General features: G+C 44.1%; 1 protein-coding gene across 1 annotated transcript in view; it reads left to right on the top strand.

The window, feature by feature from the left end:
- Positions 1 to 13,686, top strand: part of LOC116938701 (contactin-associated protein-like 2) — a 170,774-nt gene that overhangs the window by 40,297 nt on the left and 116,791 nt on the right. The gene's annotated exons all lie outside the window — the stretch shown is intronic.

Below are 13,686 nucleotides of genomic sequence, written 5' to 3'. Positions count from 1 at the left end.
AATGTAGGTGTCATGTCTACTGGGTAATGTAGGTGTCATGTCTACTGGGTAATGTAGGTGTCTTGTCTACTGGGTAATGCAGGTGTCATGTCAACTGGGTAATGCAGGTATCATGTCTACTGGGTAATGCAGGTGTCATGTCTACTGGGTAATGTGGGTGTCATGTCTACTGAGTAATGTAGGTGTCATGTCTACTGGGTAATGTAGGTGTCATGTCTACTGGGTGATGTAGGTGTAATGTCTACTGGGTAATGTAGGTGTCATGTCTACTGGGTAATGCAGGTGTCATGTCTACTGGGTAATGCAGGTGTCGTGTCTACTCGGTAATGTAGGTGTCATGTCTACTGGGTAATGTAGGTGTCATGTCTACTGGGTAATGTAGGTGTCTTGTCTACTGGGTAATGCAGGTGTCATGTCAACTGGGTAATGCAGGTATCATGTCTACTGGGTAATGAAGGTGTCATGTCTACTGGGTAATGTAGGTGTCATGTCTACTGGGTAATGTAGGTGTCATGTCTACTGGGTAATGCAGGTGTCATGTCTACTGGGTAATGTACATGTCATGTCTACTGGGTAATGCAGGTATCATGTCTACTGGGTAATGCAGGTGTCATGTCTACTGGGTAATGTAGGTGTCATGTCTACTGGGTGATGTAGGTGTAATGTCTACTGGGTAATGTAGGTGTCATGTCTACTGGGTAATGCAGGTGTCATGTCTACTGGGTAATGCAGGTGTCGTGTCTACTCGGTAATGTAGGTGTCATGTCTACTGGGTAATGTAGGTGTCATGTCTACTGGGTAATGTAGGTGTCTTGTCTACTGGGTAATGCAGGTGTCATGTCAACTGGGTAATGCAGGTATCATGTCTACTGGGTAATGCAGGTGTCATGTCTACTGGGTAATGTGGGTGTCATGTCTACTGAGTAATGTAGGTGTCATGTCTACTGGGTAATGTAGGTGTCATGTCTACTGGGTGATGTAGGTGTAATGTCTACTGGGTAATGTAGGTGTCATGTCTACTGGGTAATGCAGGTGTCATGTCTACTGGGTAATGCAGGTGTCGTGTCTACTCGGTAATGTAGGTGTCATGTCTACTGGGTAATGTAGGTGTCATGTCTACTGGGTAATGTAGGTGTCTTGTCTACTGGGTAATGCAGGTGTCATGTCAACTGGGTAATGCAGGTATCATGTCTACTGGGTAATGCAGGTGTCATGTCTACTGGGTAATGCAGGTGTCATGTCTACTGGGTAATGCAGGTGTCGTGTCTACTGGCTAATGCAGGTATCATGTCTACTGGGTAATGCAGGTGTCATGTCTACTGGGTAATGCAGGTGTCATGTCTACTGGGTAATGTAGGTGTCATGTCTACTGGGTAATGCAGGTGTCATGTCTACTGGGTAATGCAGGTATCATGTCTACTGGGTAATGCAGGTGTCATGTTTACTGGGTAATGCAGGTATCATGTCTACTGGGTAATGCAGGTGTGATGTCTACTGGGTAATGTAGGTGTCATGTCTACTGGGTAATGCAGGTGTCATGTCTACTGGGTAATGCAGGTGTCGTGTCTACTGGCTAATTCAGGTATCATGTCTACTGGGTAATGCAGGTGTCATGTCTACTGGGTAATGCAGGTGTCATGTCTACTGGGTAATGCAGGTGTCATGTCTACTGGGTAATGTAGGTGTCATGTCTACTGGGTAATGCAGGTGTCATGTCTACTGGGTAATGCAGGTGTCATGTCTACTGGATAATGCAGGTGTCATGTCTACTGGGTAATGTAGGTGTCATGTCTACTGGGTAATGCAGGTGTCATGTCTACTGAGTAATGTAGGTGTCATGTCTACTGGGTAATGTAGGTGTCATGTCTACTGGGTAATGCAGGTGTCATGTCTACTGGGTAATGTAGGTGTCATGTCTACTGGGTAATGCAGGTGTCATGTCTACTGGGTAATGTAGGTGTCATGTCTACTGGGTAATGCAGGTATCAAGTCTACTGGATAATGCAGGTGTCATGTCTACTGGGTAATGCAGGTGTCATGTCTACTGGGTAATGCAGGTGTCATGTCTACTGGGTAATGTAGGTGTCATGTCTACTGGTTAATGCAGGTGTCATGTCTACTGGGTAATGCAGGTGTCATGTCTACTGGGTAATGTAGGTTTCATGTCTACTGGGTAATGCAGGTGTCATGTCTACTGGGTAATGCAGGTGTCATGTCTACTGGGTAATGCAGGTGTCATGTCTACTGGGTAATGCAGGTGTCATGTCTACTGGGTAATGCAGGTGTCATGTCTACTGGGTAATGTAGGTTTCATGTCTACTGGGTAATGCAGGTGTCATGTCTACTGGGTAATGCAGGTGTCATGTCTACTGGGTAATGCAGGTGTCATGTCTACTGGGTAATGTAGGTGTCATGTCTACTGGGTAATGCAGGTATCATGTCTACTGGGTAATGTAGGTGTCTTGTCTACTGGCTAATGCAGGTATCATGTCTACTGGATAATGTAGGTGTCATGTCTACTGGATAATGCAGGTGTCATGTCTACTGGGTAATGTAGGTGTCATGTCTACTGGGTAATGTAGGTGTCATGTCTACTGGGTAATGCAGGTGTCATGTCTACTGGGTAATGCAGGTGTCATGTCTACTGGGTAATGTAGGTTTCATGTCTACTGGGTAATGCAGGTGTCATGTCTACTGGGTAATGCAGGTGTCATGTCTAATGGGTAATGTAGGTGTCATGTCTACTGGGTAATGCAGGTGTCATGTCTACTGGGTAATGGAGGTAGCATGTCTACTCGGTAATGCAGGTATCATGTCTACTGGACTATTAGTGATTCATACCTCCTCCCCCCGCTGCTCTGGGGCCATGATTTGAATCAAGAGTCGATTATTTTGTTTTGTTTTTACCGTCTCATTTGTATTGTCTAACTTCCAGTCACGTTTACTTCAATGCCTTCATGTATTACCGCATTAGTAATTCGGTGCATGCATCGTGAGTATACAGTGAGGGAAAAAAGTATTTGATCCCCTGCTGATTTTGTACGTTTGCCCACTGACAAAGAAATGATCAGTCTATAATTTTATTGGTAGGTTCTTTTTAACAGTGAGAGACAGAATAACAACAACAAAATCCAGAAAAACGCATGTCAAAAATGTTATAAATTGATTTGCATTTTAGTGAGGGAAATAGGTATTTGACCCCCTTTCAATCAGAAAGATTTATGGCTCCCAGGTGTCTTTTATACAGGTAACGAGCTGAGATTAGAAGCACGCTCTTAAAGGGAGTGCTCCTTATCTCAGTTTGTTACCTGTATAAAAGACACCTGTCCACAGAAGCAATCAATCAGATTCCAAACTATCCACCATAGCCAAGACCAAAGAGCTCTCCAAGGATGTCAGGGACAAGATTGTAGACCTACACAAAGCTGGAATGGGCTACAAGACCATTGCCAAGCAGCTTGGTGAGAAGGTGACAACAGTTGGTACGATTATTCGCAAATGGATGCAACACAAAAGGACTGTCAATCTCCCTCGGCCTGGGGCTCCATGCAAGATCTCACCTCGTGGAGTTGCAATGATCATGAGAATGGTGAGGAATCAGCCCAGAACTACACGGGAGGATCTTGTCAATGATCTCAAGGCAGCTGGGATCATAGTCACCAAGAAAACAATCGGTAACACACTACGCCGTGAAGGACTGAAATCCTGCAGCGCCCGCAAGGTCCCCCTGCTCAAGAAAGCACATATACATGCCCGTCTGAAGTTTGCCAATGAACATCTGAATGATTCAGAGGACAACTGGGTGAAAGTGTTGTGGTCAGATGAGACCACAATGGAGCTCTTTGGCATCAACTCAACTCGCCGTGTTTGGAGGAGGAGGAATGCTGCCTATGACCCTAAGAACACCATCCCCACCGTCAAACATGGAGGTGGAAACATGCATTGCGGGTGTTTTTCTGCTAAGGGGACAGGACAACTTCACCACATCAAAGGGACGATGGACGGGGCCATGTACCGTCAAATCTTGGGTGAGAACCTCCTTCCCTCAGCCAGGGCATTGAAAATGGGTCGTGGATGGGTGTTCCAGCATGACAATGACCCAAAACACACGGCCAAGGCAACAAAGGAGTGGCTCAAGAAGAAGCACATTAAAGTCCTGAAGTGGCCTAGCCAGTCTCCAGACCTTAATCCCATAGAAAATCTGTGGAGGGAGCTGAAGGTTCGAGTTGCCAAACGTCAGCCTCGAAACCTTAATGACTTGGAGAAGATCTGCAAAGAGGAGTGGGACAAAATCCCTCCTGAGATGTGTGCAAACCTGGTGGCCAACTACAAGAAACGTCTGACCTCTGTGATTTCCAACAAGGGTTTTGCCACCAAGTACTAAGTCATGTTTTGCAGAGGGGTCAAATACTTATTTCCATCATTAAAATGCAAATCAATTCATAACATTTTTGACATGCGTTTTTCTGTATTTTTGTTGTTGTTAATCTGTCTCTCACTGTTCAAATTAACCTACCATTAAAATTATAGACTGATCATTTATTTGTCAGTGGGCAAACGTACAAAATCAGCAGGGGATCAAATACTTTTTTTCCCTCACTGTACTATTCTATTTGAATCCGTGATTCGACACATCATTACATTTACAATAACTTCCCTTTGCCGTGTGACAAGCCTGCAAGGAGTAGGGATGAAGACTGATTTCATTCTGGAGGTGGACGGGGGAAGCCTACAGGACGCCTGTCATAGCACCTTTCTGTGTAGTGTCATCATCGTCAGCCATAGCCAATCCACTGCTGCATGAAGGGCTCAAACCGTCATTATTTATCATGGTCCTGCGTTGTAATAATTCCACCCAGTACCTGCACAAGAGCTGATGTCATCACTATTTCCTCAGTAGACATACGTTCAGATGTGTTCCTTTCCTTGGCTGCCACTGTCATTTTTCGTGATCATTGCCAATCTAGCGACCTGCCATACCCAAGCCCACTTATTTTTCTAACTAGTTAGAATGATGTCATTAATTTGTGTCTGATCTCTTGTGTTCGTCTTTATACCATTTGTCCATGATAAAAAAAAACAACATTACAGTTGTATATATAACGTAAATGCGATCATGCACACTCCGGGCTGCACTGGAAGCATGGAAACAAAATTCTGACCGCACACAACCTCGCATAGGGAAGTGATTTTGTCCATCAGCAAGCCCTAGAGCATGCCATCATCTAGCTCTCAACTGTGCTTTTGAAGGAAACCTTGCGGGGCCAGCAATAAAACACAGAATTTGACATCTTGAGCCAGAATTTCATCTGAATGATTGGCCAACCTAGCATGATTTTAGGAAGAAAAATGTATATATATATTTTTGGATATATGGATACTCTTTTTTCTTCTCAAAAATCAGACGAAAATAGACATGGCAATTAAATGAATATTCACTAGATTTCCGATTTAAAAGTGAATATATCTAAAAGGTATACATTGACAGAATGGCTATTTTATTTTACAACTGCAGAAAAAAACCGCACGACTCGGCATCGGTTACTTGCGCACAATTTAAATAATAATAAGAAGACTGTAAATGGAATGGTTGTATCCTGCACAAGCTTGATTATGGCCTCGCACAATTAAGCTGCGACCAGAAAAGTCGAAGTGTACAAAGCTGTATATTCAAACGACTCTTTACCCCCTGTGCGGCCGAAAGGAGATGAGATGCGCTGCTGCTGCTGCTGCTCCTGCCTTTGGCGTTTAAATCTTCGGCTGGGGGCAGCACAATTTTTCAAATTCCACTCCTTCCCTTCCCCACACTCCGCGTAAGAATCTTTTTAATCAAATTTCCCTCCACCTGTCCTACATTCATGCCGGGTGTCTTGAATTTATATTGGCTCAACGACAAGGCGGTGCATGCTGGAGGTGAAGGTGGTGGGTGAATGCTAAAAAAAAACTTTTTTATTTTACCAGGTAAGGCCCACTGAGCTGTATAGCACCTTTTTTAGACGCGACCTGGCCACAAATGATAGCTCAACGAAGTGGCTTATCGTCACGTTTCTAAATTTGGAAGGGAAAAACCGGAAGACCCAGAGAAAAACCCACATGACCACGGGTAGAACATGCAGACTCCAAATATACTGGCGTCAGTATACCAGGCGAGGTAGTTAACATCTCGCAGGGCGACGACATCACCTCCTACCCCCCCCCCCCCCCCATGTTATGGCGCCACCACACCAGCCCTTCGGGCCTTCCCCATCGTACCACCATTCGGGTGCCACCGCCACTGCCATGCCCGCTCCAGTGCACCCGGATGAAGCCGCGGGAAGTGCACTCAGCGCAGCAAACTCATTAAAGGATTCTGTGCCTCGGAAATGACTCTTAATTACTTGTATAGCTAGCCATAAGCAACCAATCGCTGGCGACACACAGTCAATAAATCCTCGTGGCAATTATGGAAGGCTTTTGATGTAAGCACTTTAATTTTGCCCTATTCGCGTCTTAAGTTTATCCGGTTTTCTCACCCAAATTAGTTCCTTTTCCTGTAAATTCAAACATTGGGCAGGGGTGGTAGAATGAAACCGTGCGATGAGTTTGGATTCTAAACCACCGACGACCCTGCACCAGTTTATGCAGCAAAGCAAAATTGTTGGTGACCATGGCCCTCAAAGCGCTAATTTGTACACACGTTGATCTGAGCGTGTATATTTAGCGTAACGGTGTTATGTGTCCCCACTCCCTTCGACGTATCCCGTCCCCTGTGCCACTTCAAGACAAGCGGCCGCTCTCCCCAGCGAGGAGGATGAGCTGTGCGCCGAATGCACCACGTGTCCAACCGGGGGAACGGCAACCAACAGCGAAGTCAAATGTGAAATCAATCGTGCTGTTTTTAATTTCCCTGGTGCATCAAAAGTAATGTATAAGCAGTGATGAGATGTGAAGTCACTTTGCTTTCATTCGTCCTGCCATACTTGAAAATCCCTGCTGCCGGTTGAAATCAGTGGAACTGCATTATCATCTCATCAGAGGATTACGGGTAGGATTAAAGGATTGATGTTTTTGTGTTGCGCCCATCCCTGTCCTTTGTCCACGTGTCTCCTTGTGGATTTTCCGACGTCCCTGACCACCGTCCAACGGCTTATTTTTTGTCGTAATGCTAGATAATGAACAGAATGGGTGAGAGTAGCTAATACTAAAGCTCTGGACACATTAATCCTCATCAATTTGAGCTAATTGCACATTGTTCGAAAGGATATGGGTTTAAAAGATAAAGGACCCTCAGATGTTTAATGCATATGCGCTACTTAGTGATGCCATGGTGTAATGTAACCTTTCACTGGCCTAGCTTTCGTGACTAACACAGTTAGGTCTGATTCAATGACTACGGGGATAGAACCAGTTTTAGATTTTCAGTGCCATTGCGTTTTTTGTATTTTTTTGCAGATGTGCATTTCAGTTAAATGTCGATTTGGAAATAGGAAAAAAGGTTATTTTTTTCATATCGCTGGGGCTCCGTTTAGTGTCGGTCTTTGCTTGTAGTCGGCTGTATCTGGCTATGTCCCGCTGTGTCACTGGAATGTCTGCTGGCTTCATATTGGTTTTGACATCATTGAGCATTGATCTGCATGCTCTTCACTCATCGTTCCAGATTCACCACAGGCTGCCACTGACGCTTTGAATATTTAATTTCCTTTTTCTGTATAAGGCTTTGTCGGTATATTGCTTGGAACATTGCATTATGCATATTTTGTTGTTGTTGATGTATCAGCATGGGCATCATCAGCCATGATCAATCTGATGAAGGCCTCCCCAAACTGTCACCATCTATGACAGTCCTGGAATTTAACAATCCAGCTAGCACCTGTACACGAGATGATTTCATCGCTCCATCTCCGCGGTAGACACACACTCGGTCACCTTCCCTCGTTTGGCTGCTACTCTGTTGTCAGTCTTCACCGCCAGTCATCTTCCCTTCTCGCGACGAATCTGTGAAAGCCATTTTACTTCTATAATTATTCTGAACATCTCTCTGTTTCTCATTGTAATTGCAAGCATACATCACTCTCTCGCTCTCTATTTCTCTCTGCTTCTTTGCCAGACTTTTGAGCTTGGTTGTTCTCTATTCTTCATGAATGTCAATATTTCTGATCAGTATATGTCATGGCAGGTGATGAGCACTGATGAAAAAATGCATTTAGGCACATTGGTATGTCCTTTTCATTACCTTGTTCAGCTCTAACGACTATGCCATTCACAAATTTGAGATTAAATGAAGGAAGTACTAACATTAAAAGGGGAGTCGGGAGAGATTGAATGCTTTCGATGTTATTTAGATGGGCGGATGTGTTTAAATCATATTGGATAAGTAAAGGCATAAACGCACATGGGGCAATAATTCGCCATCTCAGATTTGTGGATGTTCATCTCAATGTATGTATTTGCATTTTTGGGGTGCAGCAGTGGGAGTGTGATTCCCGCAGTACGCTCTACACGGCCACCTGAGTTTGATTCCCAGCTGCAGCTTCATCGTCAGTGGCGAGTGATGTCTGAGCTGAGCCTGGGCCCTCCCTTCACCAACCCACACTGACATTATGAAGAATGGTCAAATAACTCTCATGACTGACACGGCCTTCCTTAAGCAGTGGATGGACATTTTGTACCCCAATTCAAGTCAAAATCAAAGTGTCTTCGCTGCTGAAATGAATCATACGGCAGTGCTTCTCTCCATTGGCGACCGTGAGCCAGTGGTGGAAATTCTCTATTCCTATGACAGGGGCTATTCTCCCCATAGGATGACCACTGCTTACTCCACAAAATCGGTTCTTATTTAATCAAATACAGGGGGGTGACAGGTTGTTAATTATGTTATAATATAAAGCATAAACATTCGAAAAGTATTTTCAGCCTTTTTTTTTAAAACACAACGTCTCATTTACAGTGACTCCTGATGACATTTCAAGCCCACAACACATGCTAGCACGGGGTGAACATGAATCATGAGATACGACGTGGTCTGGTAAACGACTAAGTACCAGGTGTAATTACAAACATATTCTCGTAGCAGCTCTGTTGAGTTATTAATGGGGCATAGTTATGCCCAGCAACAGACGTGTGTTGTGCTGCATTTTGCACATTTTAAAAATGAATGTTCCACGAAGTGTTGCTGAGAGGGAACGAACTGATTAATTGTCAGTTTTCCTGTGCGCATGTTGCAGCAATTCAAAAACATGGGTTGTTGTAATAAGATGCATGGCTGGTGCCTATTTCACGCTTTTAAATTAACGTTCCGTCATTCTTTCAAAGTGACCTCGAGACCTCTCCTTGCGGACTTCAGCAGAGTTGTTAGTGTAAGCTCCGAATTCAATTATTCTTAATCGGACATGGATCTTCACCAGATTAATCATCTCTTTTCCAGTTCCTCATCGCGGATTCTAAAGCCGTGCACCTAAGTTCAACCTGCCAAGCCGTTAGTGGGCCTTGCTGAACAGGTTCCAGACAGGGCAAGGTCTCTGCGCAGCCAATCTCCGCCATTGATTCCTTCATGACAACCCAGACTGCGGCTGTGACTATTTAAACCAGGGGTGGGGAACGTCTGGCCTGCGGGCCGTACAAGGCCCGCGAAATCATTTGGTCCTGGCCCTGCCAAGGCAACCGCAGGCGGGACTCGAAACTCAATAAATCTAGGAGCAAACCTGGAAAAGCAGTTGCGAGTAGCAACATGATCAATACCAGCTAACATCACACACCAGCTAACATCATCAATACCAGCTAACATCACACACCAGCTAACATCACCAATACCAGCTAACATCATCAATACCAGCTCACATCACACATCAGCTAACATCATCAATACCAGCTAACATGATCAATACCAGCTAACATCACACACCAGCTAACATCATCAATACCAGCTAACATCACACACCAGCTAACATCATCAATACCAGCTAACATCATCAATACCAGCTAACATCACACACCAGCTAACATCACCAATACCAGCTAACATCATCAATACCGGCTAACATCATCAATACCAGCTAACATCACACACCAGCTAACATCATCAATACCAGCTAACATCACACACCAGCTAACATCACACACCAGCTAACATCATCAATACCAGCTAACATCATCAATACCAGCTAACATCACACACCAGCTAACATCACACACCAGCTAACATCATCAATACCAGCTAACATCACACACCAGCTAACATCACCAATACCAGCTAACATCATCAATACCAGCTAACATCATCAATACCAGCTAACATCACACACCAGCTAACATCATCAATACCATCTAACATCACACACCAGCTAACATCACACACCAGCTAACATCATCAATACCAGCTAACATCACACACCAGCTAACATCACACACCAGCTAACATCATCAATACCAGCTAACATCACACACCAGCTAACATCACCAATACCAGCTAACATCATCAATACCAGCTAACATCATCAATACCAGCTAACATCACACACCAGCTAACATCATCAATACCAGCTAACATCACACACCAGCTAACATCACACACCAGCTAACATCATCAATACCAGCTAACATCATCAATACCAGCTAACATCACACACCAGCTAACATCACACACCAGCTAACATCATCAATACCAGCTAACATCAGACACCAGCTAACATCATCAATACCAGCTAGCATCATCAATACCAGCTAACATCATCAATACCAGCTAACATCAATACCAGCTAACATCACACACCAGCTAACGTCATCAATACCAGCTAACATCATCAATACCAGCTAACATCACACACCAGCTAACATCACCAATACCAGCTAACATCACACACCAGCTAACATCGTCAATACCAGCTAACATCACACACCAGCTAACATCATCAATACCAGCTAACATCATCAATACCAGCTAACATCATCAATACCAGCTAACATCACACACCAGTTAACATCACACACCAGCTAACATCATCAATACCAGCTAACATCACCAATACCAGCTAACATCACACACAGCTAACATCATCAATACCAGCTAACATCACACACCAGCTAACATCATCAATACCAGCTAACATCATCAATACCAGCTAACATCACACACCAGCTAACATCATCAATACCAGCTAACATCATCAATACCAGCTAACATCATCAATACCAGCTAACATCATCAATACCGGCTAACATCATCAATACCAGCTAACATCACCACACGCCTAACCAAAGAGAAAAAGTTCCAGCCATCACATTAGGGGTGACTTAATTAAACGTTTGACCAAATGAAACAGGCTAATTTTTAAGTTGATAATTTTGTATGGCCCGCGAATGATGTTATAAATATCCAAATGGCCCTTGGCAGAAAAAAAAGGTTCCCCACCCCTGATTTAAACCAATGTCCCCGTGTTGTTGATGACTGCCCCCTGACTAGCGGCGGTCCACGAGTACTACAACATGGTCACCGAGGATGCCATCCGATGGGTCGGTGATGAAGCACTCGCTGAATGAACCATCTCTTCTATTAATAATTTCACGTCTCCAGGCTAGTGGTCAGTAAATCCGCGGGAAATATTAGTCGCACACGTGAAGGAGTCTACTCTCTCGCGTGTCTTAGAAATAATCACACGTTCGTGGATGCACAACAACCACTTCGTATTTCACGTGAAAAAAGTGGAACCATTAAAAATTGATGCTCTAAGCTGCATTGATCTTTCACGGTTTGCTGTAGGTGTTTTCGGTGTTGATGAGTCACTAAGATGGAGCCGTTTATTTTCATCATTATCCCCTCCTATCTCACGCTTTAGGATACGCTTTGAAACTGTGTGAAAACTTTTCGAAAAGGTGGTACTGTATTCCCTCGTTTAACGTTTTTAATCCATTACACGAAAACCACAGTTCGTCGAAATAACTGTAAATCGAATTCACTTATAAGTTGGAAAATAAGTAAATAATCCCTGAGTCTGCAAGGGAGTTGTTTCCACTGCCAAAACAGAAAACGTACAATGTAAACAAAGCCCAGTCGAGGTCTGAACGTTCATAAATGGACGTCGCTGATTGGTTGAGGGCATGGCTCAGCCCCACTTCCGAGCACTGGGATTGGTCGAAATTGGCGCCCGCGTGAAAGCATAAGCATTACCGTTAACCAAAAAAATGTACGTTAATCGAAACCATGGGGTCCTATGGGAAGCGAAACGTTAACCGAAAAAACCGTTAGCCGGTGCCACTGTTAACCAGGGGGCTACTGCACTGCGATTGGATTTGGTGCTGATGCAAATCTCACGATGGCAGCGCCGTTTGATATCTGCCTGCGATTCATGGCGAGAGATTCTACAGCCACACTCCACTGGCGGACATTAGCCGGGTGGCGACAAGCAGGATATTTAGCATGGCAGCACCAAAGAATGTAAAATGAAATGAATAAATCACTGGTGCCTGGGACACGCTCGGCTCTAAAGGAGGCAAGCGTCTGCATTTGGTGTAGCTTGCCGACGATCGCCATTCTATTTCATAGAGATCTTTAAAAACACTGCTATTAACTTTCCTTGAGAGCTATGACACCACCCTTATGTTTAGGTTTCAGGGAAAATTCTGTATAACCAACACATTAGAATACATTGCAGTGCAGTGATGGTGAGGTAATGTCACGCCATAGGCCTCATCATGAATGGCTGCTTTCATGGATGGTTATGTGGAAAGTCAGTGCCTGATGCGTTAATATAATCTCAGTGAGTTGAATGTAGAGGTCTATGTGTATAACTATCATTCACGGTGCGTGTTGTCGTGCATGTACATGCACTGTAGGTGCCTCTTTCTGGGCTGTAATGTGTCTGCGTGTCTATATGTATGTGTCCATGTATATACATTTCGTTGAGTACTTACCTGGTAAAACAAAATAAACTTAAAACAATATCTGATACCTGTGCCACACATGAGCACCTGTTGCCGACTCAACGTGTTTGTCTATGTGTATTTTACGCTTTGGCTGTGTGTGTGTTTGTACATGCAAGTGTATTATATATCGGTGCACAATAATGAACCCGTGTGCCCATGTGTCTGTGTGTGTCTATCTGGGGAGCGGTAGTGCAGGGGTTTGCGCACTGTGATAGGAACCCAGCTACCTGACTTAAATTTCCGTTCACGACCAATATCAGTGGCAAATATCTGAACCAGTCCTGGGCTTCTCCTCGGTTGACTTAACCTTAAATGAGTAGCTGGTGTGGTGTGCAAACATCATCATTGGGGATACAAAGGCAGCCGGATGTAGTTTTGGCCACCCACTACATCGTGTACCATTCCGGCCTTCACGGGTGCTCGTGAACAGCACTTTCCCCAACTGTCTCTTATAGGCTCGATGGGGATCTTTGTCTTTGCCTATGTTATGCATGTGCATACGAAATTAAGCTCCCTGGACTCCAGATTTCTATCCATACCAATCTCAAAGAGGTGAATGCTGGGGGATCATTGCATGCTGCTGCTACGCGTCAAGACTGTGGAACGCTTTTTTTTTAATCCAGCCTGAAAATGTATTTTTATTCCTTTGCTTTTCCTGTAGCCTGATTGTATTGTACATATACTGTGAGTGCACTCATTATTATTTGCTTGAGATCTGAATTCTGCATATTGATATAGCGAGTGTAGTTGTCATTAGTTTTATGATTATTGCTTTTTACTGTATTTAGA

This window comes from Petromyzon marinus, chromosome 4 (assembly GCF_048934315.1).
Source record: "Petromyzon marinus isolate PM22_M1 ecotype Great Lakes invasive population chromosome 4, UKy_Petmar_22M1.pri1.0, whole genome shotgun sequence".
Lineage (NCBI taxonomy): Eukaryota > Metazoa > Chordata > Hyperoartia > Petromyzontiformes > Petromyzontidae > Petromyzon > Petromyzon marinus.
This window is presented reverse-complemented; position numbering and strand designations above follow the sequence as displayed.